The sequence below is a fragment of the Macaca mulatta genome, chromosome 4 (assembly GCF_049350105.2).
Source record: "Macaca mulatta isolate MMU2019108-1 chromosome 4, T2T-MMU8v2.0, whole genome shotgun sequence".
NCBI classification, from domain to species: domain Eukaryota; kingdom Metazoa; phylum Chordata; class Mammalia; order Primates; family Cercopithecidae; genus Macaca; species Macaca mulatta.
In genome coordinates, this window is record NC_133409.1 from 142352629 (window position 1) to 142380573 (window position 27945).

A 27945-nucleotide genomic window follows, 5' to 3' on the forward strand; every position below is an offset into this window, starting at 1 on the left:
CATGTTCGAGGTTTATCTCAAACTTTCATCTTCCCTTTTTACAGACGAAGAAACTTGAGGCTCAGAAGGACGCTAGGTGTGAACCTAGGAACTCAAACCAGGTCTCCAGACGCCACTGTTGCCCTGAACAATCTGACTGACTTGTACTGTGAGCCTCGGGCAGGGCTGGGGGAGAGACAAGGAGCACTTTCAAAAATAAGCACACGCTGTTTCCAGAATTGGGGGAGCTTTTCTTAGCAGTCGCCTAAATTACAGTTTCCCCCTAGGCTCTGGGAAAGGCAAAGAAAGCAAAAGTAAATTCTCTCAGCCTCTGAGTCCCCTCTGTGCAGGCCTAGGGGTGGGAGACACAGGGAGGCGTCGCTGAGACCCGAGAAGAGGAAGGAGAGAAAGGAACGTCTTTCCGGAAAAGTGAAACTGAAAATCCCTCAAAGTGACATTTCTCAAACTTGGGGGTGAGGGTGGGAGTTGAGGATTTTCCAACTGTTTTTCTCATTTTGAGAAATGATAAAGAGAATAAAGGTTTCTTTGACTCACTAGGGCACTAAACAAGCAGATGATAGTTCTCCAAGGTCATGGTCAAACCTTCATTCATTCATTCATTCATTCATTCATCCACCCACCCACCCACCGAGTAAATGCCATGTATAAAGCAATGTTCTAGGTGTCTTATATGAGCCTGACATCAGATCCTAGGATGCAAGGGAGACAAGGAGGTGCGGCTCTAGGCCCTGGGACTGTAGGTGGGGAAGAGTGACTTCTGGCTGGGAGGATCTGGAACATTCACCAGAGGAACTGTCATCGAAGCTGGGCCTCAGAAGAAGGGAGGGCGTCAGCACATGCCAGGGGCTCGGGGGGTGTCCAGGAAAGCATTCTCAACAAGTGGCATGTCAGAGTGAGAACCTGGCACCAACGACAGCCCAAATGAATGAGAAGCTCTACCAGGGTGGTTCCCACTGCACCTCTCAGGGCTCAAAGAGGTGCAGTGGGAACCAAAACTACAGCCAGAAAAAGGAGGGCGTTGAGCGCCAGGGGAAGAAGGAAGAAGACATTGGAGAGTGTGTGGCTTGTGGCTGATTAGTTCCTTGGCTTATGGTAGAGGAGGGCGTTTGTGAGGTCTGAAATTAGAAGAGACATTTCTGGTGGCACTGTATGGGGTGGGAAGACAGGAGGGAGAAGTGGAAGAGGGGAAGAGTTAGGAGGCAAGTCTGTGCATCTGGGTAGAAGAGAATGAGACCCTGAACTGCCAAGAATAGAGAAGAAGAGGTGGATGCTGGCGGTGCCATGGAGGGGTGCGGGCACGCGAGTAAGAGGATGAGAGGCTGGCCATACAGAGCAAGGACCTGGGCTGACGATGAACCTGGGGAGCATAGCTTGCTCTCTGGGCAACAGCTACGAAGTGAAAGAGAAGGAATTTTAGCGCCCATGTCTCTGCCACCCATTAGCACTGGAAGTCTGGGGCTCCTGGCCAAAGGGAAATCACCCTACACAGGAGAACCCAAGGCCTCGCCCCCTCTGCTTCCAGAAGCCAAGCCCCTCCTCTGGCTCACACAGACGGGGCTGCTGTTACTGAAAGGCATAGGAAAGGAGCCTCCAGTTTTCCTCTGTGCTCCACTCCCAGCTCTCCCACCAGAGCAACCCATCACTGAGGCCTCAGCACCGTTCCACAGCCCAGGACTGGGAGAAGCCCCCACTGGCTGCTACTCCTGATCCTCTCTCCCAGGGTCCCAGCACAAAAAGCATTCTGTCACTCTTGAGGGAAGGACCTCGAGGTTCTGTCAGGCCAACTCCGCCCTAGAAACCCAGCGGGGCCTATGCACATGGCCCCACCTGGCCCCCGGGGCTGCGCCTTCTGCAGTACAAGGTGACCTTCCCGCCTTTCTACAGAAAGGCCCCTGCTCCTGCCTCAGGACCCACAGGCACAGTCCATCTCCTCTGGGAGGGCAGACTGGGATGGGGCAGTGACTAGGGGGTAACTAGGGGGTAGGATGGGAGCTGAGCCAACCCCTGAAAGGCAAATGTCGTTGAAAATATAAATCCAGGGTGACTCCTTTTCTCCTCCTAAATGTTGTGTGTACAATTTCACCACTCTATTCATACTTTCAAACAAAACTTCGTCGAGTCCTTAAGTACCGTGCTCTTAGCTGTGAAAATGTATAATAAGCATGAGTTCAGTCTGGTTGGGAAGGGACACAAATAAAATAAAGTGTGGACATGGTTATGATAAGGGAAGTACACAGGTTTGAGTCTGAGGAATGCCTGCAGAACTGCATCCCAGCGGGGGTTCTGGTCCACCCTAAACCCTCTGCTCATAAACATGGTTTAGAGGGGGCATCGTAGAGTGGAATGAGGGCTGGGAATACTCAGAGATGCTACCAAAGATCAAGAACAGAAGTCCAACCAAGGGTTATTGATGCCATAGGAGATTGCAAGCACCTCGGGCAAGAGAACATGAGTACTTTGGGCCTCATCTGTAAATGAGCCAGTCAAACTACGTATTGTCTAGGAGTTTCTTCTACCCCTGTCACTAGGATCTGCGTCAGACAGTACACGAGGTGTTAAATGATGCTGTTTGAATTGAATCCTATCCTATGAGCTCCCTAAAGGAGCTCATTCATTCATCTGCTCATTCATTCATCCAACCATCATTGATTTTTAGCACCTACTCTATGCCCGGCACTGCTCTCGGGGCTGGGTACATGCAGGCAAACTCATCAGACACAGCTCCTGCCCTCGCAGAGCTGTGGTCTCCTAAGCTCAGAGTCCCTTTTGTCCTTTGTCTTCAATCCCTAATGCCCCATCCTGTGAATGATTCTCACCACCTTTTTCTAAAATGCCTTGGAAGCATTTGTTTCATTCCCAAACACCAGGCTCCAGATCAGCCCCACGTGATCTCATGCTGAGACCCCTGCCAACCTCTCTCATTTCCCCCTTTCCCAGTCACCCTGCAAACAGCTCTCTGAATGATGTGCACTCCTGGGTTCAGCTGAATTGACAGGGCCCTGGGTGGATAAGAACAGGGTGCTCACAGCCTGGGCCACGCTTCAGAAATTTATTAGAGGCAGATGAGATGGCAAAGAGGACTAGGAATGGGAGTTTTCAGGACAAAGCATTAGGAGGGATGTGGACTGAGTGGGGTCCAGGAGGGAGCCTGAGTCCTTGTGCACTGGACAGGCAAGTATAGATGCTCACTAAAATGGAGGAAAGAGGGAGGAGAAGACAGATGACATGAATGCATGTGTAGTATGTGTGTGGCATGTGTGGTGGGGTACGTGTATGTGTCATGTGTATAGGCAGTATATGTGCATGTGTGGTGTGATATGATATGTATGTGTGATGTGTGTAGGGTGTGTGTGGGCACACGGTATGTGTGTAGATAGGGTATGTGTATGTGTGGTATGTGTGGCATATGTGTGGGTGGCATATGTGTATGTGTGGTGTGTAAGAGGTATATGTTCATGTGTGGTGCATGTGTGTAGATGGGTTTTATATGCATGTGGTATGTGTCTGAGGTGTGTGTATGCGTGGTGTGATATGGTATGTCTATGTTATTTGTGGTATGTTTGTGTAGTGTGTGTGGTATGTAGATGGGGTCTGTATGTGGCATGTGTGTGAGTGGCATATATGTATGTATGGTGTGTAGGTGGTATATGTTCATATGTGGTATGTGTATAGTGGGGCTGTGTCTGTGGTGTGTGTGGTATGTATATTTGTGGTACATTTGTGTAGTGTATGTGGTGTGTATGTAAATGGGGTGTGTGTGTGGTGTGTGTATTGGATGTGTGGTGTGTGTCTCTGGTGTGTGTGTTGTGTGTGTTCAGGTGTCGTATGTGTGATGTGTGTATATACATATGATGTGTGTGTGGTGTATGTGTGATGTGTATGTGTAGTATGTGTGTAGCATGTATGTAAGTGGGGTATATGTTTGGTGTGTGTAGGTGGTATACGTACGTGTGTGGTGTATGTGTATGTGTGGTGTGATATGGTATGTATGTGTGATATGTGTGTGGTGTGTGTGGTGTGCACAGGCAGAGTATATGTATGTGTGTGTAGGTGGTGTGTGTGTGGTATATATTTGTGTATGTATGCTTGGTATGTGTCTGTATCTGTGCTGTGGTGTATGTGTTGTGTAGTATATGTATGTGTGGTACATATGTGTGGTGTATGTGTAGGTTGTGTGTATGTATGGTGTGTGTGTGTGTGACGTGTATTGTGGTGTATATACGTGGTATGTGTATGGCATTTGTGGGGGTGGGATATGGGGATATGGGTATGTGGGGGGGGTGTGTGGTATGTGTATATGTAGTGTTTATGTGTGGAATATGTGTAGATGGGGTTTGTGTACATGTGGTGTTTGTGGTGTACATGTGGTGTATATGTGTGGTATGTGTGGTATATGTATGTAGGGGGTGTATGCAGGTTGTGTGTGTGGTGTGTATATGTGTATGTGTGGTCTATGTGGTATGTGTATACTGTGTGTGTGCTGCATGTGTAGATGGGGTTTGTGTGTGTGGTATATGTGTGGTGTGGTATATGTGTAGTATGTGCAGTGTGTGTGATATGTGTATGTGTGACAGGGTATGTTTAGGTGGTGTGTGTGCATGTGTGATGAGTGTATATGTGCATGTGGGGTGTGTATGTGTTGTGTGTGTGGTGTGCCTATGTCTGGTGTATACACATGGTATATGTGTGATGTGTGCATAGATGGGGTTTGTGCACGTGTGGTGCATGTGTGATGTGTACGGGATATGTATGTGTGGTGTATACACATGGTATCTGTGATGTGTGTATAGATGGGGTTTGTGTATGTGTGGTGTGTGTGTGGTGTGTATGTGTGATATGTGTGTAATATGGTATGTGTATGTGTGGATGTGTGTGTAGAAGGTTTATGTGCATGTGTGGTATATGTGTGTGTGTGGTGTGTATATGTGTGGTGTGTGTAGTGTGTGTGATGGGTTTGGGTACATGTGGTATTGTGTGGTATATGTATGTGTGGTAAGGGTGTAGGTGATGTATATGTGCATGTGTGGTGTATGTATATGTGTGTGGGGGGTGTGTACGTGTGGTGTATATGTGTGGTGTGTGTAGTGTGATGGGGTTTGTGTACATGTGGTGTGTGTATGGTGTATATGTGTGGTGTGTGGGGTGTATGTATGTGTGGTGGGGGGCGTAGGTGATGTATATGTGCATGTATGGTGTGCATATATGTGTGCTCATCTCCAAAAAGCAAAGACACATGCTTGTACCGACTTCCAAGTCTAAGTAGAAAGAAGACCCAGGCAACTCCCCAAGGTATATGAGCAGAAGAAACAGTAAGATCACTGGAAATCAGCCCCTGTGCCAATTTCTGACCAGCCCGCTCTTTGTTTATAAAGGAGTTGCCCAAGCATAATATTTAGGAAATGTTACTGTTCAGAAGGCAATGTCTTTTCTTCTTTTTCCCATGAACCACACTATAGCCTGGGAGCACAGACCCATTCAAAGGATGCTTACATACGCCATAGACCATGCATCTCGTTTAATCTTACAACAACCCTGAGAGGTCAGAACTTTTGACTGATGAGGACCCTGAGGTTCAAAACCAGGAGACGATGCCCAAACTAGGGCTCTTCCTGTAACACACTATCACATTCCAACCCAGTTTCGATTTAGCTCTGGGTAGTGTGTGTGTATGTGAGTGTGTGTGTCCAGCAGAAACTGGGTTCCCCTTGGGTGTATACTACAATGGGGCATACTTCCCCGCAACCCCCTGCCTCTGCTATTTGAAATCAGGGTGGTAGGTTTTACATCCCCATTTAGCTTGAAATAGAAAAAGCAAGTTGCTGACAATAACGTATCCCAAACTATTCCATGCTCCACACTTTAAAACATAAATATTTCACACATTTCTAGAAAAGAGAATACTAGTATTTATTAAAAGCTAGGCTAGGCTCAAAATTTTATACCTATTATTTAAGGATGCCAGCATCCTGCAAAAGCAGTAATATGATCTCCATTTTTACATATGGGAAAAGTAAGGCTCAGAGAAGATCAGTAACTTGCCCAAGTTAGTAAAGTAGATAAAACACGTGACGTCAGTCTGACTGATGCCAACATTCAGATACAGCCTTCCTACGGCAAGCAGAACACGGCTCGTAAACGGCAGCATCACTGTACACCGCAGGCATCCCCACAGCCATAGCACCTCCTGTGGCGCACTTCCCATCTCTTCCCCATCTCTTCCCCATCTCCCCATCCCAGCTCACAGGAAACAACTCAGTGCTTGCATAACGAAACCCTGTCCTTAGTCACACACAGCAATTGGGCCCCATCATCTCACCACACACTTAGTCACAGAAAGGTCTAGGCTGTCCCACCTTCAGGATTGGCCTCTTGGGCATGTGAGCTGGGCACACTCAGAAGGGCCCTGCGCTTGGTTTAAAGCTCTGCTGTTGCTGTCTTGAAACTTTTAATAATTTTTGAACAAGGAGTCCCGCATTTTCATTTTGTGCTGGGCCCGCAAATCACGCAGCTGGCCCTGCCCATCTTCTCCAGCAGCCAGCGCAGGCAGCCCTTCCCAGGAAGAGCGGCCTGGCTGGCCACTCCCTGTGTGTTTCCAAAAATGTTACCCACAGTCCCTGAGTGGTCCAGACGGAACACAGACAAGTTACTTCACTCTGGGGTGGCTTCCTGTTCAAGTGGCCTCGATCTACATCTCAGTAACTGCTGGACTACTCCCCACCCTGATCTTTCTTCCCCATCACACCCCACTCCTCCACTCCACACTCCCTGGTTTCCAGTCACGGTATCCCACTCATTCCTCCTCAAATGCACCATTGCTCAAGGGACTGAAATTCCTAGAGGGCAGGGACATTTTTATCTCCAACTCCCCCCACAGTGCTCTTTCCATACACACAGCAGGAACTTGATAAGAGTTAAAGGATTAAATGAATTGCTACAATGTTATCTGTCAATTTAAAAAAAAAGTTTTTAAAAATTGGTATGATAAAAAATAAATTGCTTTATTTCCTGAATTCTTGACCCTATCAATTATAAGACATATCATCAATGTGATGACATGACATTAAGCATACACAAAGCTTGTACATCCTTCTGAAATTAAATAATAAAAGCAGGAGACTATTTTAGCTTTGAAACATAGTAAAGAATGGACTAGCTCGTTCTGCATGTGGATTCTCAACATTACCCCTCCCCCCAATCTCATGCCCACCTCCCCTGCTTCCTCCCCGTCTTCTCTCATCCATCTCCACTGCAGATCCCACCTTCCTCAAGCAGCCTTCCTAACCACTCCAATCTACCTGCATTCCCCTAAATAAACTCAAAGCACCTTTTGTCTGCTGTTTATAGGACACGTCATTGTATACTACCTCGTGGCACTTTACATTATTTAATATCTTATATGCATTGTTTATTTTTTTTTTTTTAAGATGGAGTCTCTGTCTGTTGCCCAAGCTGGAGAGAGGTGGCACAGTCTCAGCTCAGTGCAACCTCCGCCTCCCAGGTTCAAGCAATTCTCCTGCCTCAGCCTCCCAAGTAGCTGGGTTTACAGGCGCCCACCACCACACCTGGCTAATTTTTTGTATTTTTAGTAGAGAAGGGATTTCATCATGTTGGCTAGGCTGGTCTCCAACTCCTGACCTCAAGTGATCCACCCGCCTCGGCCTCCCAAAGTGCTAGCATTCTACACATGAGCCACTGTGCCTGGCCACATTTATGTTTTTTATACCAATTAACTTCTCCCCCATCTAGACTCTGAGCCCACGAGAATAGCTCCTGGCGCAGTGGACTGTGTGCAGCAGGTCCTCGGTCCTCAGTGAGCTCTTCCTGAAGGAATGACATCTAACAGCAGTGTGTGGGGAGAGGCAGAGTGAAGAAAGTGGTTAACACCCCAGGAATGAACCTTCATGGCCCACCCAGTGACTCAGGTCCTTCAACTCGTGAAGGCATCCAGGCCTTGGCCAGGCACCCTCAATAGGTGTCTCAAGTGACCCTCAGCAAGTGGCAAAGGAATGCTTCTTTATAAACCTGCATGGTTAAATCAGGCCTTGGAATTCTCAGATAAATGCAGGATGTTTTCATTTGTTTGTTTCACTTCTGTTTTTAATTTCCCCCTCCTCCCTGTCAACAAAAGGCATCTTGCATGTAAAAGGTATGAGATATTTTTCCTCTCTGTGCTTTGAGGGATGCTTTCTCTGACGGAAATGAGGCTCTGGCTCCAGGACTCCAGGCTACAGAAGCTGAGATTTCCTCTAAGAACACAGGCCAATCCTCAAGCCCTGAGAACAGTCCTTGAATGGACTCCCTGTTTCTAAATTGTCTCTTTTCAACCCAGATATCCTTGCAAGCTCTACCCCGATTACTGCCACTGAAGGGATCCCCCTCCTCAGTGCCCAGTGTTGAAGCCACTTACCCACCTCATCCTGGAAAGTGCACTGCTGTGTGTCGCCTCTTTCCACCCTGTCACCCCTTCAGAAGCCTTTTCTCAGTTCTCTCTCCTCAAGTTGTGAACAATGTGAAATCTGATCCACCTGCCCCAAGAACGCCAAGCTCCCCCTAGCCTCTGATTCAGCCGAAGCCACTCAGGTCAGAGCTCCTCCCAGTAATCCCTCCAAGTAGAGGCCCTCCCTCTGGAGCCCCTACCCCACCCTTCCCCAAGGAGTTCCCACCCCCCTGGAACCCCTCCCCCGGGAGCCCCCTCCTCCCAGAGTCCCTCCCCCTGGAACCTTGCCCCTGGAGCTCCTCCCCATGGAACCCTGCCCCTGGGACCGCCCCTCCCCCTGGAGTCTCTCCCCCTGGAACCATCTCCCTGGAGCTCCTCCCCCTAGAAGCCCCTCCCCCACCCTTCCCCAAGGAGTTCCCACCCCCCTGGAACCCCTCCCCCTGGAGCCCCTCCTCCCAGAGCCCCTCCCCCTAGAACCCTCCCCCTGGAGCCCCTCCCCCTGGAACCCCTCCTCCCAGAGCCCCTCCCCCTGGAACCCTCCCCCTGGAGCTCCTCCCCCTAGGATCCCCTCCCCACCCTTCCCCAAGGAGTTCTCGCCCCCCTGGAACCCCTTCCCCTGGAGTCCCTCCTCCCAGAGCCCCTCCCCCTGAAGCCCCTCCCCTGGAACCCCGCCCCTGGAACCTCTCAGCTGAAACACCTGGCAAGCCTCACTTCCTGCTGGAAGCCTTCCCGGCCACCCTTCCTCCTCCTCAGCATCCTGTGTTTCTCCCATAATCAAATATCAGGCAGATCTATTGTTTCCTGAATTACAGTCACTCCCCCTGGGCTGTGATCTTCTTAGGTCAGGGACAGTGTTGCACAGTGAAATGGGCACCCTGGTGCCCAGCAAAGAGCCTGGCACATAGTAGATAGACCAGGGCTTTGCCAAGGTGCAGACCCTGGATGTCTGGCCTTCTCCTGTATCCTCTCCCCTCCAAAAACTCCCCTCCATCTCCTTCCTAATTCAGCAATGGTCACTCCAAACTTCTCTTTTCCCTCATCTCCAGCTCCACATTTCCAATGATCCACATTTCCATTCAGATGCGCTGATGCTAGTGCCACCAACTTCCTCTACAACTGACCTCTCCTTTCCTTCCCCCCCGGACCACCCTGAACTTCAAAGATAGAGAAGCATCTTTAACTCTTCCTTTGTCTGAAATACTGCTATATGCCAGGCATTTTATATGTACTATCTCACTTAATTCTCACAAGAAACTCTGAAATGTGGGTATTAGCATCCCGATTTTAAGGATAAGGAAACTGATGTTCAGTGAAGTGAAGCAACCTTCCCAAGGTCACAAGCCCAAAACTGACTGAGCCAGGATTAGAGGCAGGTTCTGACCTAGCTGTCTTTTTATTTTATTTTTTAATTTTTATTTATTTATTATTTATTTTTTTGAGACTCTATTGCCCAGGCTGGAGTGCTGTGGTGCGATCTTGGCTCACTGCAACCTCTGCCTCAGCCTCCCAAGTAGCTGGGACTATAGCCATGTACCCATCACACCTGGCTAATTTTTGAATTTTGTGTAGAGACAGGGTTTCGTCGCCCAGGCTGGTATTGAACTCCTGGCCTCCAGTGATCTGTCTGCCTCAGCCTCCCAAAGTGCTGGGATTGTGAGTGTGAGCCACTGTGCCTGGCCATGACCCAGCTGTCTTAAACTCCCATTCTTCTCCCCCAACCCAGAGGTACTCCTGCACCCACACACAGTTCTCTATTTTATAGATTATCCAGCCTTCATATCCAGTCTACTGGGTTCTACTTAGAAATGCTTCCTGCATCAAGTCTGTGCTCACCTGTGTGAACACTGGGTTCCCCTCACTGGCCTCTGGGAGGCTGGTTATGCAGAGCCTCCTGCGATTTGCTGGCAGTGTGGACTCACCTCATACTGCTCTGTGAGCCTGCACATGCTCTAAGCTTGGAACCATTTCTCTCAGGCATTGTCCTTTCTTGCCAGCTTGGCTGACCTCCAGCCCAGGCTGAGGCTGATCCCTTTCTTCAGGTCTCCATCTGCACCCTTCTGATTCCTCCTTTTGGCTTCAGGTCCTGAGCTTGGTTCTCAGGTCAGAACCACTCAACAGACTACCTGCTTAAACAATATCCTGGGTTTCCCAGCTCTCTTCTCTCAATTTAATTCCTGTTTTCTCCACTTTCAACAGAACATCTCAAACTAAGTGCACCTTTTGAGTCCACCTAGTGCACTGCCAAAAGATGCAGATTCCAGGGCCCTGCCCTCAGAGTTTCTAAGTAAGCAGATCTGGGAGGAAGAACGAGGAATCTGCATTTTAACAAGTTCCCTAGGTGATCTGGATGCAGGCAATTTAATTCACTGACGTTTCTCTTTCCTCTTTTTTCGCCAGAATTTTTACAAACCTTTTTAACAATTCACACCTTCTATCCAAAGTTATGAGCAGATCCCTCAGGTTTTCTTGCCTGGCTGCAAAGTGGAATCACGGGGCAATTTAAAAAAAAAAAAAAAAAAAAAAAAAAAAACGATGCCTGGACCCAGCCTGAACTAATTAATACCATCTCTGTGGGAGAAGGGAGAGGGGGAGCCACTAGGGTGAGCAGTTCATCGTGGTTTGCCCAAGATCGCCCTAGTTTTAAAACCGAAAGTCCCAACCAGGCACGGTGGCTCACGCCTGTAATCCCAGCACTTCGGGAGGCCAAGGTGTGTGGATCACTTGAGGTCAGGAGTTGGAGACCAGCCTGGCCAACATGGTGAAACCCCGTCTCTACTAAAAACACAAAAATTAGCCAGGTGTGGTAGTGTGTGCCTGTAATCTCAGCTACTCGGGAGGCGGAGGCAGGAGAATCACTTGAACACAGGAGGTGGAGGTTGCAGTGAGCCAAGATTGCACCACTGCATGCCAGCCTGGGTGACAGAGCAAGACTCCATTTCAAAAAAAAAAAAAAAGAAAGAAAAAAGAAAGTCCCATATCACAGGAACCTTCTCAGTCCCAGGCAGGCTCTGACAGTTGTAAAATCTCTCCAGGTGACACTAATTTGTAGGCAAGTTTACCAAACACTGGACTGCATCCAGGTCAGATAAGGCCTCAACCAACCAGCCACTCTCCCTAGAATTCCCAAAAGTCAGAGCGCACCTGCATTCTGTTTTCATTGAGCGCGGTTATTTTCAAATTTGTCCCTAGGCCAGCAGCATCAGCATCACCCGGGAATTTGAAAAGGTGGCGCCATCTTCAATAATAATAGCAATAATAATCCACATCTACAATTTATCCACGTTTCTTCTATGGACCATGCACCTCCTTGGGTACCTTATGTGTCCTCCTTCAACTCACAAGAAAAACGTGAGGTCATTCTTACTGTGATCTCTAGTTGACAAATGAAGACATTGGGCCCCAGAGAGGCTGAGGGAACCAGGTGAGGGCAGACTGCTAGTTACTGGCAACACTGTTTCTAGAGCCCCAACATGCCTAACTCCACAGCCCCCTGCTCCTCTCTCACCTGCAGATCTTCTGCAAATCCCTACCAGAAGGCGTCGGATGTGTGGACTGACTTGAGTGAAGTGGTGACTAGGGAATTATCCGTCAGGCATGGGCTGGCGGTAGAGGTGGTTTGAGGCTGGGAGGTCCATCCCACAGGGAGAGTGTAGGGCTGATCAGAGGGGGCCTGTTTTGATTCTGGTGCAGCAAACATTTACTGACAACCAACTAACTAGATGGCTTGAATATGCCATCTCATTAAATTCAGCAATAACTCCATAAAATATATGGCATTGGGGTTTTGTAGGGGCCATACATACAAGTTTCCCCTTCATGCTCAAGTTCAGGACCAATTGAGAAACAGACGCATGAAGCCCCTGATAGAGGTCAAAATGGCATCTTTTGTGTGTGTGTGTGTGAGATGGAGTTTCACTCTTGTTGCCCAGGCTGGAGTGCAATGGCGCGATCTCGGCTCACTGCAACCTCTGCCTCCCGCGTTCAAGCAATTCTGTCTGTCTCAGCCTCCAGAGTAGCTGGGATTACAGGTGCGTGCCACCATGCCTGGCTAATTTTTGTATTTTTAGTAGAGACGGGGTTTCGTCATAATTGTCAGCACTTTGGGAGGCTGAAGTAGGTGGATCACCTGAGGTCAGGAGTATGAGAATAGCAGCTATGTTTCTGATAGAGTTGTTGGGAGGAAGTGGCTTTACCGGCCAAATGCACTCCTAATATTCCACTCATGAATGAGGCCAATTCACACATCCAATCACTGGCATAGGATGGGGACCATGGACCTCCCCATAGGAGCAAGCTCCTGAGCTCACGGCCAAGAGCCGGCCAGATGCACCCACCCTGCAGGTGGCAGATCCAAGAGAGATGGGGGAAGCAGTTGGCAGGCCCAGCTCATACTTCTTTGAGAGTCACCAGTTGGAGACGCCTTGGCTCTTCCCTTGAGGAAGTGATTGGGAGGGAGAAGCCTGAGAGCGGGCAGCAGGGTTCTCCACCCACATGCACATCAGAGCTACTCATGCCCCAGGCCCACTCCCAGAGATGCTGACTTAGTCCGAGAAGGGAGGGAGTGGGCATTAATATTTTGTGAAAGTTCTCCAGGTGATGCTAAGGTGCTGAGTACTGACAGCCACTCACAGAAGATCTCTTGGAAACCAGACACCAGGGCAGTGCCTCTAGAAGAGTTGGAATTGTTCCTATTTTACAACCAGGGAAACAAGGGCTCAGGAAACTTGAGTATCTTGCCCTATGTCCAGAGCTAGTAAATAGAATAGTAAGGCTGAGTAACGGCAGTTAACAAATGGGCTTTCCCCCAATTTAGGGTGGACTTGGAGGTTTGCAGCCAGTTTGGAGCCAGATCAGCCAAAGCAGCCATTCTCGAGCTTCATCCTGCATCAGAATTTCCTGGAGGGCTTGTTAAAATGCAGATTGCTGGGCCCCACCCCAGAGTTTCTGATTTAGAGAGAAGGCTCTGTAGCTATGAGAATAGATGACAATGGGGCTTTGGAGTTAGGCATACCTGGGTTCTAGGTACAGCTTTGTCACCAACTAACAATATGACCTTGCCTGGTTTACTTGACCTCTCTTGGGCTCAGTGTCTTCATTTGTCAACTAGAGATCACAGTAATAATGACCTCACGTTTTTCTTGTGAGTTGAAGAAGGACACATAAGGCACCCAGGGTGGTGCGTGGCCCATAGTAGAAATGTGGATAAACTGTAGATGTCATTTTGCTGCTGTTATTTAGGGATGACTTCTTTAAGAAGACTGGAAGGCTGAGGGAAGGTTTTAGATGCAGGCAAGAATACCAAGAGATAGAACACCAAAGTATGAATGAACTAAGTCTTAAAGGATGCAGCGACATGAGCTAAAATGGAGCCAAAGCAAGTGCACAGAACTGAGAATGAGGGAATCTTGTGCAGAGAGGGTTGGTCTGCTGCAAATCTGGCCGGCAGAGGGGCTGGGATTTAAAGTCACCCAAAATAGAACTTCCTTCTCTCCAAGCTTGCAATCCATGTTTCCCCTCCTCCCCTTTTCTCTGGGCCACACTCCACATGCCTGTGTCCGGACTCATTTGTTACAACTGTCCCCCCAACCACCCCACCCCCAACCCTGCCCTGGGGATTCAAGGAATCTTAGCAATGTCTCCAAGTTCTGGAGGAAAGGAAGAAGAATATAAGGGGGAAACCATCTCTGGGCCTGTCTTTGTATGACTTCCCTCAGTTCCCCAACCTCCCCTTCTCAAGACAAGGTCCTTCCAAGTCAGCATCAGCCTGGCCATCTCATTAGGGTGGGCACCAAGAGGGGTACCAACAGCCTTCTTCCAACCACTCAACCACAGAGTCCTCTTTGCATCTTCGCCAACCCATGCCCCTGCCTCTTTCATAGCCACACTCAATGCGTATCCCCTCAAGCCTTCCCTGATGAATCTCACTGGATGGCAAGAGTTCCTTCCTCCATATGTTTGTTCATTCCTTCAGCCACTCATTCCACAAATGTTCTCTGAGCACCAACTCTGTGACCTGGCACCAATATGAGAAAAGACATAGTCCCTGCCCTCCTGCAGGCTAAAGAAGAGAGCACTAGATTTGGAGCCCAGAGTTTGGAGCTCATATTGTCATAAGGAAAAAATAGAACCCCAGCTCATGTTCATCAAGTCTCTTCTAACATGAGAAGAGATCTCCCAGCCACTGGTGGGACACTGTCAAATCTTCCTGCTCTCTCTTTTACACACAGAAAATACATAAAATAAAACATACTGTATCAGACATGGATAACACACTTCATGACCCCATGCTGTTCTCCACCCTGCAGACTTTAGAAATTTGTCTGAGTCTAAATGCACGCCATCTTTAGTCACTGCCTGGACCTCTATGTCCAGCATCTTACCTTATGACCATGTCAACCAGCATTTCTGGGCTTGTTCAGATGTGCCAGGCACCAGAGATAAAGAGATGAACAAAATACATTCCTGAGCACCTGGAGCTCACAGTCCAGTGGGAGAGTCATGCACATAAACAGATAGTCATGACACAATGCGGGAAGCACACAGTGACCCAAGTAAGGCATTGTGGTGTGGGTGAAGAGAGGCACCTGATAGGCTGGCTGTTGACAAGGAGGACACCAGGGAAGGCTTCCTGGAGAAGACAATGCCAGAGCTCTGTCTTAAGGGAAAGTGAGTCTGAAACTGAGCCTGTGCGTTGGCTTGGCTCCTGCCACTTCAGGTCACCTTAATCACTTCTCATTGATTTTTCTCCCTTCCTTTCCCTGCCCTCCATCTCAGAATTCCCAGGGCATTAGAGCTTTTGGAAATGTGAATCCAAATGCATGTGGTGTGATTATGGCTGAATTTTCTCCTTCCTCTTATATACAGTCAATATTATAACACCAACAGCATGATGCTGATTATGTAATAAAAGCTTAAAACATAAAGTGGGAGTTTATTTCCCCCTGACTATTTGTAGGTGGTGCCCAGATACCCCCTTGGCCTTTCAACTCCAGTGCAAGTGAAACCAGAGCTGAGTTTTCATATGTCGCACATGATCCTCAACAGCTCCTAGCAGACAGAAAAGGGCAGGGCTTTGGCCAACTTGAGAACTGAGAGTCAGGGCTGTACCAGGCTCGGCAAACAGGAGCTACAGCTGCAAATCAAAGGCCTCTTTCACTAGGGAAGCAGAGTGTGGAGTTGAAGGATGTCCACATCACACTTTTTCTCCAGTGCAGTCACCCAAACAGTTTGTGAAAAATCACAGTCAAAATGAGTGAAAAAAGAAGGATGTAAGTAGTCACATGGATACAAATGGGGGAATTTGAAAACCAGCAAGCCCCTCTCTAAATCTGAAATGAGATATCCTATGACAATATAAGAGGTATGCCCTTATATTTACCCCTGGTGGAGCCAACTGAAACCCATACCCATTTCTCTGGGGGATGTTGTACATTATTCAAGGCGCTACATCACACGTCACTGAGTGCTAAAGAACCATTACCCCAAGACTCGTTTCTGAGAAGCAGCAAAAGCCTTAGGCATACGACGGGGTCAAGAATCCAGAATTTTTAGATTCTAAACTTGGCTCTGCCACTAACAAGCTGCAAGACTGTGGGAAAGCTGCTTGACTTCTCTAAGTCTTACCTCCTTCATCTGTAGAGACTATGACAGGACCTAACCCCAAGGTAGTAGTGAGGACTGGGTGAGAATTCAGGCATAGCACTGCTTGTCAGATACAGAGGATTTCACAAGGAAAATAGTTTAAAAATTTCCCAACATATTTGCCTCTGGAAAATGCCAGTGTTTCATTTTTCCTTTTCATTTTTTCTTGTACAATTCTAATATCAGAGCTAAGCCAGGACCTTGTTTTCCCTGGGAAAAGAAGACTGATAGCTTCCAGAACAAAATGGCGCATAGAGGGAGGAACAGTTGATACGAGGCAATGATGTCTCCTCTAGACAGGACAGGGCAATAGAAAACCTTTATAGTCCGTGCACAGTGGCTCAAGCCTGTAATCCCAGCACTTTGGGAGGCCGAGGTAGGCAGATCACTTGAGGTCAGGAGTTCAAGACCAACCCAGCCAACATGGTGAAACTCTGTCTCTAATAAAAATACAAAAAAAAATTAGCCAGATGTGGCTTGTAATCTCAGCGACTTGGGAAGCTGAGGCAGAAGAGTCACTTGAACCTGGGAGGCAGAGGTTGTAGTGAGCTGAGATTGCAGCACTGCATTCCAGCCTGGGCGACAGAGCGAGACTCCATCAAGGAGGAGGGAAGGGAAGGAGAAGGAGGAGAAGGAGAAGGAGGAGGAGAAGGAAGAGGAGAAGGAGGAGGAGAGGGAAGAGAAGGTGGAGGAGAGGGAGGAGAAGGTGGAGGAGAGGGAGGAGAAGGTGGAGGAGAGGGAGAGAAGGAGGATGAGGTGGAGGAGAGGGAGGAGGAGGAGGAGAGGGAGGAAGAGGAGAGGGAGGAGGACAAGGAGGAGGAGAGGGAGGAAGACAAGGAGGAGGAGAGGGAGGAGGAGGAGGAGGAGGTGGAGGAGAGGGAGGAGAAGGAGGAGGAGAGGGAGGAGAAGGAGGAAGAGGAGGAGGAGAAGGAGGAAGAGGAGGAGGAGAAGGAGAAGAAAGAAAAAGAAGAAGAAAAAGAAAATCTTTCTAGTACTAGGAAGAAAAGAAAGTAAATGCCCAGGATTCCACTTCCTTCCCCACCTCCAGAGAAGAGAGGAGTGGGGTGGTTTGCGGTGTCATTAGAAATAACCCAATGACTTGGAGAATTTCAGAATGGGGTGCAGGGTTGGGGAAAGGTCACGCTCCTTGAAGAAACCCTGCCTAAGCCCAGTTCTGAGCAAATATGGCTGGTGACAGCTGAGAAAATTACCTGGGGGCTGCCCTCGGGCCCACCCATTTAGAATCCTCACATCCCAGAGCAGCCACTGGACACTTGGGTCCTCCAGGAGTGGGTGGATGTTCTGCAGAGCCAGGGGCCTGAGGAAGCCCTAAGCTTCAGCAGTGGGTGCCAAGTCTACCCTCAGAGGCCCTGGGGACAGGACGAGACCTGGCCCCTTCAGTGGAGTTCAGCACAGAGGCCCAAGCAGCAGAGAGCAAGGTACAGCTCCGTGGAGATCTGCAGAAACCCTGCAGCCCCCAGGCCCTTCCCTGGTCACCAGGAAAATACTGGAGCTTCCCCAGGAAGCCAGACCATACAGGGGAGGGGCACTGGGAGCTGCCCTCACAGGAAGTTTGAATTTCAACTTGATGGGACCTTGCTCCAAAGCAACTCATTTAAATCAGAGACTAAAGTACCTTTATTTTTCACACTAAGTTTTTCATTGCAAATTATCCATTATAAGAATCAATTACTTTTTCCTGCACAGCTGGGAGTCATTATTCATTTTCACCACCCAGTTTAGTAAGTTTTCAATAAATATGAGCTGCTATTATGTCATCATCATCATCACCACCAAGTGGGTTATTCCCAGATAGACAAAAGGAAGGGAAGAAGAGGACAAGAGCAAAAAATAGTCCCACTTTTGTTTCAGATCTGAGTCCTCGGAGGGCTCAGGGAGGCTGGCTGGCATAGGAGGAGAGGGGAGACGGGCAGCCTCTGGGACCCCCTCACTGGGGAGTTCATCCTCTCCTTATTCGACACAAACTAGTCAAGCCCCACTTTCATCCAGGTTTAATTGCAACTGACCTGTTGGCCCCTCTACCCTTTCCTCACCAAGGGAGCTGCAGAAGAGTGAGCACCAGTGCACCTGCCCCCCTAGTGTACCCCAGTACACCTGTTCCCCCAGTGCATCTACTCCCGCAGTACACCTGTCCCCACAGTGTACCTGTCCCCGCAGTGTACCTGTCCCCCCAGTATGCCTGCCTCCCCGGTGCACCTACTCTGCACTGCACCTGCCCCCCAGTGCACCTGCCCCCCCAGTGCACCTACCCCCCAGTGCTGTCCCCACAGTGCACCTGCCCCCTAGTGCACCTGTCCCTCAGCATGCCTGCCCCCCCCAGGCCACGGACCTGGACTGTTCAGGTGGGGTCTTACAAGCCTCTTGACATTCCCACCCATTTACTGTCTTCGTGGCCCTGGCAGTACCACACACAAGTTAAGAACCAGAACTCAGGAGTTAGACTTCCTGGGTGCAAATTCCAGAGCTGCTTCTCATCTGCTGTGTCATCTTTGGCAAGTTACTTAACCTCCCTGTGCCTCAGTTTCCCCATGTGAAAATGAGAATAATAATAGTAATCTGCCTCAAAGATTGTGGGGATTAATTGTGGGGATTAATTTAGTGAGTCAGGTACAACAATTAGGGTAGCACCAGGCACCTATTCAGCACTAAGTGTGAATAACTCCCACCCTCTCAATGAGGTCTTCCAAGGGCATCTGAAATAGCAGCCCCACTCCCAGCACCTCCCATCTCCCTTTCCTTCATTTTCCATATAGACTTATCACCATCTGAGAGACTATACATCCCATGTATTTATTATCCCTCCCACAAGAATGTATATTCCATGGGGCATTTTTGTCCTTCATTCATTGCTGTATCCTCAGTGACTAGAATTACTACTTGGTGCATAATAGGCCCTTGTAATAAAGAAGGAATATATGAAACTTACTAACTGTGTAGACTTAGGCAAGTTACATAACTCCCCACATGCCTTAGTTTACTCATCTGAGAAATGGAGATGATGCCCACACCCTCACATTGATGTGAAGATTAAAAGAGGCAACATTTGTAAATAGACCCACTCCAGTCCTTGGTACATGGTTGACCTAAGAAGACCAGTCTCTGCCTGATGGAGGAAGGGCCTGAAATGGTTAATCCCTGACTCTCCTCCCCCAAGCAAAGCTGGGCTTGGCTGCAGGACCACTGGCAGCTATCCAGGTGGAGGCTAAATGTCAGAGGTGTGTGCCTGTAGGGCGGCCCTGGTCCTGATGCAGTCTTGACCCAGGCAGCTGGAGCCCCTCGCCACCCCCTCCTGCTAAGCAATGCTGCCTGGGCCTGGAGCATTTGGGAGTGCAGGAGCTGAGCGGTGGGAACCTCCGCAGGCCTGGGTCCCACGCCACATCCTGGCCTTGGGGGGAGGTGGGCCCAAGGCCTGGACTTACTTCCCAGCTATTCCCAGGCGGCCCGCTCTCCTGCTGGCCCAGCTGCGCTGCCTGAGCTGGAGGGCTGCAGGGGTAGGTCTGTCTGTCAGCATCACTTGTCCCCACTCATGACGAAGAAGACGTGGGCCTCAGCACAAGCACAGTCTGGACTCAGAGCCTCACTCTGTCAACCCTGAAGCCCACCTGCCTCCCTCCCTGGCAGGGAGTGTGTGGAATGGCGGTCACAGAGGACTCACCAGAGCCCAGGGACTCCAGCCTGTGGCTTCCCAAATTTCTCCAACTTCTCACAATGCCCCAGCTTCTCAGCAACTTCCCTGAGAGCCGTGCCTCTCCATGACTGACCCAGAAAGAGACGAAAATAGACAGGCACAGGCTTCAGTGTGAATGCTGGAGATGATAATGGAGCCCAGCATCGTCCCATGGTCATCCACTCCACAACCATCTATGAACCCCACTCTGGGCCAGACACTGTGCACTGTAGGATGCGGCAGTGAATAAAACTAAGACCTGATCATCAAAAAGCTCCCAGTCGGAAAGGCGGTACACATGTGAGCAGGCCGGGGTAGTGGGCAGAAGTATCTCAGTGGAGCTGCACAGAGAATGACGAGAGTATGGCTGAAGGGTCACTAACTCAGCCTGGGGAAGGAGGGAGCATGAGAAATCTAGAAGGGTGGTACCAAGGTGCTTCTGGCCAGCAACAACTTGCGGGTGAATAGAGGAGCTAATGAATGGAGAAATGATACTTCCCATTTCTGAGGGGCTAGCTCAGAACAGCTCTGGGGAGGGTACCAGCTTCAGCTCCCATCCTCCCAATCTTCAAACCCTGTTACCAGAAACTAAGCCCTCTGAGGGCAGGGACCAGGTTCAGTCTGCATCCCTAGAATGAGGACAGGCATATATGGCAGGCACTGAGTACAAATGTCTGAGTGTGCCAACGCATAAACAAACCCCTGAAGGTAAGATCACTACTGACCTGGGGACATGTTGCTTTTTTCTTATCCCATGGACATTCACATAAATTTCTATTGCCCAATTTCCTCTTGGTAAGTGTAAGAACCTTCACAGGCTATAAACTCTCCAACTGGTGCCAAACAAGGTGTCACTCAGCCTCCAACATGGGTATCTTTAGAGGGAACCAACCATGGGGTTCCGCCCATCACCCTGAGTGCTGCCAGCCTCCCCATCGATGGTCACCACTGTCACACTCCTGTGGTACACCCTGGGAAAAGCCGCAAGAATCACACACCACTGAGGACAACGGCCAGAAAGTCGCTGCCAATGTTTGTGGCTCGGTATTTACAGAAAAGCAGGATCATCCTGTGCTTGCAACCCACAACCAGTCCCAGGCGCATGTGCAGGCCCATCCGCACCCCCTGTGTGGAACACGCAGCCTGCTCCCCAGGCCCCTGTCGTCAACGAACGTATACAAGGAAGAGATGCCAATTGGATTTATCTGTTTAAACACCATCCCGTGAAGCTGGTCCCTGGGTAAATTATCCAAACAGTAACCATTCTTGCTTCCTTCTTAAAGAAAAACTGTAGAAAGCATAAATTCTCCTTGCATTTCTGCTATTCATTCATGCAGCCAATATTTAATAAAGACCTACTATGCGTTAGCCCCTGCCAGTGGAACTATGTTATGGTTCACATGTCTGTGTTCCCTCCAAAATGCATATGTTGAAACATAATCTTTGTTGTAATAATGTGAAGGGTGGGGCTTTTTGAGAAGTGATTATGTCATGATGGCTCCACCTTCATGAATGGATTCGTGTCTTATAAAAGGGCGGGAGGCAGAGGCGGGCAGATCATGAGGTCAGGAGATCGAGACCATCCAGGCCAACATGGTGAAACCCCACCTCTACTAAAAATACAAAAATTAGCCGGGTGTGGTGGCATGCACCTATAGTCCCAGCCACTCAGGAGGCTGAGGCAGGAGAATCGCTTGAATCCGGGAGGTAGAGGCTGCAGTGAGCCAAGATCACGCCACTGTACTCCAGCCTGGCGACAGAGCAAGAATCAGTCTCGGAAAAAAAAAAAAAAAAAAAAAAAAGCAGGGGGTGCTGGAGGCAATTAGCTTAAGCCCTTTTAGCCCTGCCGTTCCTTCTGTCATGTAAGGACACAGCATTCTTTCCCTCCAGAGGAAGGGAAGGAACACAGACATGCAAGCCATAGCATAGTTCCACTGTCAGGGGCTAAAGCATAGTAGGTCCTTATGAAATATTGGCTCCATGAATGAATAGCAAAAATGCAAGGAGTACCTATGCTCTTTACAGTTTTTCATTAAGAAGCAACAAAACACCACCTTAGGAGCAGAGGGCAGCCCTCACCAGACACCAACCCTGCTGGCACCTTGATCTTGCACTTCCCAAAGTCCAGAACCATGAGAAATATTGTTTTGGTTTATCAATTACCCAGTGTGTGGAATATTGGCACAAATGGACTAAAACATACTAGAAATGCAAAACTGAACCAGTCAGAGCTTTGCATTCTGGAAGCTAATAGTCTAGTGGCAGTCAGACAGAACAGTGGTTTTCAAACACTGTGCTCAGTGCTTCATCAGGGACAGGCCTGTGGGAGCAGAGGTGAGAGGGAACCCTACCTACCTGAAATTGATGGGGAGGAGGAGGGGTTAGAGAGACTTTACAGGTGTGGTGATTTTTGGACTGAGTCTTGAAGGACAGCTAGGCGTTCCCCAGGTATGAGCCTTCAGGTAGTGGCGAGGGCAAGAGTTAGAAATGTCAGCGGCAGGGCAGGCAGAGCTTGGGCAGCTGGTAAGGAGATGACCTGAGAAGTAGTCCAGGGCTCAGACATGAAGGGTCTATGCCCCTTGAATTCTGAAACTGGCTTTGGGATTTTCCAAATTCCCCTTTGGTCCATTAAGAGAATCCATTCTCAGACCAAGGGGGTCAAGGAGTATCACACTTCACACAAAGACAGAGACCCTGAAGAGTAATCCAGGCATGAGGACCCCAAGGAAGAGAGTCGGGGAGAAGAATCCTCCAGCCAGTTTCTGAAGCCCAGGTCTCCGCATCCTACCAGGCCCAGGGGGACCTCCACGAGCCCACACGCACAGAGCCAAGCCGTGAGTGAGGGCCACCATTCCCTGGGGAGAACAAGCACCATTCCACAAACCCAGACCCAATAATCAGACTCTGAAAAAGAGTACCCCTTTCAACTCCTGGATAGCTGTGCCTTCCCCTCTTGGGATGTCACACTCTCCACCTGTGTGTGAATGGACTCAACTCCTCCTTTCTCCTCCACGATCTGCAGGAGGCCTCTCACACAGCTGCTGGGATGCACAAGATATTGAGAACGAAGGTGGCTACCATTTCAAGACCCTTTCGCAGGCAAGAAAGCTGAGGTCCAAGAAGCAGGCTACTTGCCTCAGGACCCACAGCAAACTCATGCCACAGCCATGTCTAGAACCCAATTCTCAAATTCACAGCACAGAACTCTCTCTCCCACCATAGAATAGTCACAGACAAATCCTGCTTTGCTTCCTGGTTTCTCCTGAGTTTCTACTGAACTGGGAACAACAACTACAAAAGTGCAATATAAAAACAAAAATTAAAAATTCCAAAAATCTTAGCCAAGATGCATTCATGAATATTTCCCCTAAGTATTGTGAGCCCTGCTAGGATCCAAGCGACACAGTCTTTCTCTTTAAATATTCCCAAATACTCCAGAAATGAACTCCCAACTTCTCCTGATTTCCTTACCTCAGATTTTCTCTTTGAAGCCTGGAGAGTACTTAGAAACTTCTCTTTAAAAAGGGAAGGTGCTCCTGACAGTCATTCCAAGAGATTTGGATTTGCCAAGCTGAAGTTACAGAAACCTGTGACTATGCATACTAATTATTATTATTTGCCTACCATTAGTATGCTTTTTCACATTTCACATCTGATTTTTTATGTACATTTTTCTTAATTTTTGTGTGCAAACAGTCCTAACATGAAGTGAAAAAAATCATCGGCAAAAGGAGAAAAGCAAACAAACCAGCCTGGTGTCCAGGGATTCGAGAATTTCAGGAGGCTCAGGAGGCAAACTGGATATGTTCTCCAGGAAAGGGGAGTTATTGGTCGTATCAGCTACACAACCGATTACCTGAGGATTCCACTGGAAATGAAAAAGAGAGAAAGAGAAGGAGTCGAGAGTCCCCCAAAACCCCAAGTGGCTTCTCCCCAGCTTTAGAACACCACAGGGATGCTCACCTTTTAAGAGACTTGCTTTCCTAGAATAGCCCCAGTCCCTCGCTGTGGGCTTGTGCTGTGAATGACAAAGTACTCACGGTAGGGAGCCCCCAGAGTCCCAGCAGGTAAGGAGAAGACCCTCAAAAGTAAAATGAAAATAAAAAAAATTCTGCTACTAACTGGCAGTTATTTGAACTAGTTATACGAGAGACCAGGAGCAGGCCGTACAATCGCTTCTTCCCCAGGGCTCTTCTCCTGAGCTGAGCAGATGCCAGCCGTGTGTTTATCATTTCTCCCCACTATCTTTTAAGGCAGCCACATCCCAAGCCAGCAGGCTGGACCAAGACACATGTCTGAAGGGGAAGAAGGCCAGGTTCACTGCACCAGGCATGAAATATGCCTTATCTCATATTTGCCAACACACCTCCACCATGGGGACACGTAAAATGTGAACCTCATCCCCATTTCCCATTAGAAATTAGAGGTTCACAAAGCCCAAATAATGTGTGCTGGGCCATTTAGCAATGGTAGAGCAGGACTGGGTCTCCCTTCTATTCCATTCTAACCAAGAGGTACCAGGACCACTGCATGTAGTGTGCAGGCTGTGAACTGCTAGAGAATCCCACATCCAAGGAGATGCATGAGCCCACCCTGCCTGCAGGGCTTGCCCGCCTGGGAGAGAGTACGCTCAGTACAGATATCGGGCTGCAGAAAACCAGTCCCACTTTTGCTCCCTCCACTCCCAGAGTCCAGTTCCCACCTGCCCAATCACAGCCATGGTGGGAGCAGGGGAAGGGCACATCTTATCCCTGGTGCCACAGAGAGAGTATGTGATCAGGTGAGACGGTGATGGTGTGTGTGAATGCACAGCCAGGCTCAGGACAGTGCCCGACACACACACACTGGCAGAGCTGGGCCACTTTACAGGATTATGCTTAACTATGTTTCCTTTAAGAAACAAAGTCCCCCCCACCCAACCCCCAACCTTGTTTTTTGTTTTGTTTTGTTTTGTTTTGAAACACAGTCTCGCTCTGCTGCCCAGGCTGGATTGCAGTGGCAATCTCAGCTCACTGCAACCTCCGCCTCCCGGGTTCAAGCAATTCTCCTGCCTCAGTCTCCTCAGTAGCTGAGACTATAGATGCCTGCCACCACGCCTGGCTAATTTTTGTATTTTTAGTAGAGAAAGAGTTTCCCCATGTTGGCCAGGCTGGTTTCAAACTCCTGACCTCAGGTGATCTTCCCGCCTTGGCCTCCCAAAGTGCTGAGATTACATGCATGAGCCACCGCACCCAGCCTAACAAAGACCCTTCTTAAATTCACACCGAGGCCCTGCATGGCTAAGCAGCCTCTCTGATCAGGCTCCCCCTTGGCAGCTGGCAGGTCAGCTACCTGGGCCCCTCTGAAGCCACCCCAGGTCACCTCTCATCATTCTCCTCCAGGAGCTAGACTGTTGGGATAACCTGGCTCTGGAGAGGAAGCCTGGCAAGTCCCAAGAAAGTCTTTTTGTGTCTCCCCGTGCTATTCTCACCCTGCTGGCCTTTCCCCACGCCCTCACCCATGATGAATGCACCCTGGAAGGAGAAAGAGGAACAGAAATTCCATGCTCTGGACCCTGCCCGGAGCTGGCTTCCCAACCATGCGACGTCTGTGGCACCTGCTCTTGCTGGGAAGGCACCAGTGGTCCTCTCCAGCTCAAACATCTGCCTCCCTCAGCTCGTCTTGCCTGTAGGAGCTGGCCAGCCTCTCCTGCATGCTATGCTGATGCAAAGTCCTCTGTCCTGAATCGGGAGAACCACCCCTGTCAGGGATGTGGGGTTTGTTTTCTTAATTAACTGAAAATGCTAACATGGGAGCCCGGGAGCTGGCAGGGGCCTGGCCTTCAACGGCTGCTAGAAAAAATTCTTGCTTTGAAATCTGGATCTCTAATGCCCCACATGGGATGTCAAAACAAACAGAGACACTCGATCCTGGAGCACAGGGCCTGGGGCCGGTTCAGGTTACAGGGCTGGAGATGGATTTAGCTACAGGATGCCACGGCAACCAACAGGTGACCAGATCCTGATTTCCCAAAATGGCACAGCTAGACCCCAAGAAGCCCCGTGCTGGGGCATGGGCTCTAGGGGGATGGGGAGAGGTCATTGGGATTTATGCCAGCAATACTTCCTGAGTGCCTACTGCCCAGCAGGCATGGAGCTGGGGGCAGGGAAGGCTGCAGAGATAGCCAAGTTCTATTGACTCCTGCTCTTGAGGAGATAAAATTAGGAACAAATTGCTCATGTGTAGCACAGAAGGCCCCCAGAGCTGAAATATTTACTATCAAGACCTTTGCAGATGTTCGCTAACTCCTAATGTAGAAGACAGAAAAGGGTAGAGTGGAGTCTGGAGAAAAGATGACCAGAATGACCACCCAGAGCCCAGCTGAGGGACAGTAACCAGAGAGTGGAGATACAATGGAGCATCATTCAAAAGCAGGGATGACAGCAAGACCCAAAACCCCAGTAGGGAGAGGAGGGAAAGGAGATGGAAGAGGATGGAGAAGCAGGGGTCCTGAGTCTGCCGCCTCCAGCCTCCTGGACTGGCAGGACATCTGATCCAGAAAGGAGGCTGATTGCCCAGCCCCATCTAAGGGCCAAGGCACCAGGCTAGCATGATACAGCCCTGCATGCCCCCAGGGTGGTGGGGCCCAAGTCGCATGCACAGTTCCCTACACCAGGGATCACGCCATGGCCTTCTCACCTAACAGCCGGGCCTCAAGAGAGGTCAGAAGTTCTGAATGACCAGAAAACATCCCTCTTTGGGAGGAAGCGGCAAAGTGTTCCAGGGAGGCCCCGCACTTCCCCTTCCCGGCACAAGTCGTCCCATCTGCAAAGGCCCAGAAAGGAGCAAGTTTGCTGGAGGTCAGAGATGCTATGTCAGAGCAGAGCACCCCAATCCGAACTCCGGGGCCTTCCTTTTTCCTGACTTGCCTGTTCCTCTCTGAGTCTCTGGCCTAGGTCCATCCTGAGCTTGGAGACCAGGAGGTTAGAAGATTCAGAACCCCCAAGCTGCTTTGCCCCAACCTAAACCCCTCAGTTTTCTTCATCCCCCAGGAGAGGGGGATGTTGAACCATTTCCTCTTGGGACACCCATACTGCACCTCTCCCTTCCTGCAATGGAATCGGTCGATGTAGCCTTCCTTAATCTTTGGGCCTTTGAAGCACACAACGTAGAGCCCAGTTTGAGAAACAAAGCATTAAAAGTTAAAAACTATCATTTTAGGAAACCACTCGGTGCCCACTTGCACAGAAACACAAACCTGGGGACTAAAATCACATGCCAACAGAGGTTACATGGTGGTCATTCAGATGATTCAGAATAAATGCCTTCAATTTTTAGAGTATTTTTATTAAAATGAAAACAAAGAAACATTTCTCAAGGAAAAGCACATTCTCAAGCAGAGTCTCAGACCTTAGAGAAAACATTTACGTAATGTTCCCAGGGGTCTCTGGGGCCCAGTGTGAAGGGCTCTGGCTAGGGGTGAGTACCCAGGCTATGGAGTTAGGTTGCCCTGGACCCCTCCCTGTCCCAGCTGTGTCCTGACTGCCCTCTACAATGGCTGCCACACAGCAGACCAGCAATTCAACTTTGTTGAACACACAAATGAATGAATGGTTAGATGAATTAAGAGGCTTATCCTGGCTCTGCCATTTACCAGCCCTGCATCTTTAAGGAAAGGTCCTTAATCTATGAGCCTTAGTTTCTTCATCTGTGAAATCTACAAAATTAGTCACGAGTCAATAAACTACTGCAAGAATTAAATGAGATGCAAAGCCTTTAGCAGAGTGATTGGTGCATTCAAGGTACAGAATAAATAGCAACTATTATTGTTACTTTTCAAAAATGGCTTTAATCTCACATCTAAAATATCTTTCCAGCTCTGTGCACCCTCCCTATTCCATCATGCCACATTATATTTTGGTAAATCCCCAGCACAAAGCCTGGCACAAGTAGGAACACAGAAAACATCTGTTGAAGCATAATTTAGCAGAAAGCGTCTCTGATCTGGAAACCCTGGCCTTGGGTGAGTGCCAGGGGCTGAGGCTTCTAGCATCTCCTGCCTCCTCCATGGGAGGCCACCTCTGTGTTGCAGACCTCAGCCCTCCAAACTGTACCTGAGCATTCAAGGCCAGGAAGCTCACCTGTGTCCATGCCACAGGAAATGGGGCAAGGGGGCATTTGCTTTGCAGAGGGTGGGGGT

The 27945-nt window shown here is 49.2% G+C and overlaps 1 protein-coding gene across 27 annotated transcripts in view; it reads right to left on the bottom strand.

The window, feature by feature from the left end:
- The window catches only part of DAAM2 (dishevelled associated activator of morphogenesis 2), a 114167-nt gene that overhangs the window by 55815 nt on the left and 30407 nt on the right, over window positions 1-27945 (bottom strand). For 5 of the 27 annotated variants that reach the window (XM_078000026.1, XM_078000013.1, XM_078000006.1 and 2 more), the window contains exon 2: window positions 1-165. The exons of 15 other annotated variants lie outside the window; for them this stretch is intronic. The gene's annotated coding sequence lies outside the window, so the exon portion shown is untranslated. Of the gene's footprint in view, window positions 166-8407; window positions 8584-23514; window positions 23635-27945 lie in introns of those variants that run through there. 7 more of the 27 variants (XM_078000014.1, XM_078000008.1, XM_078000023.1 and 4 more) reach the window with 2 other exon arrangements.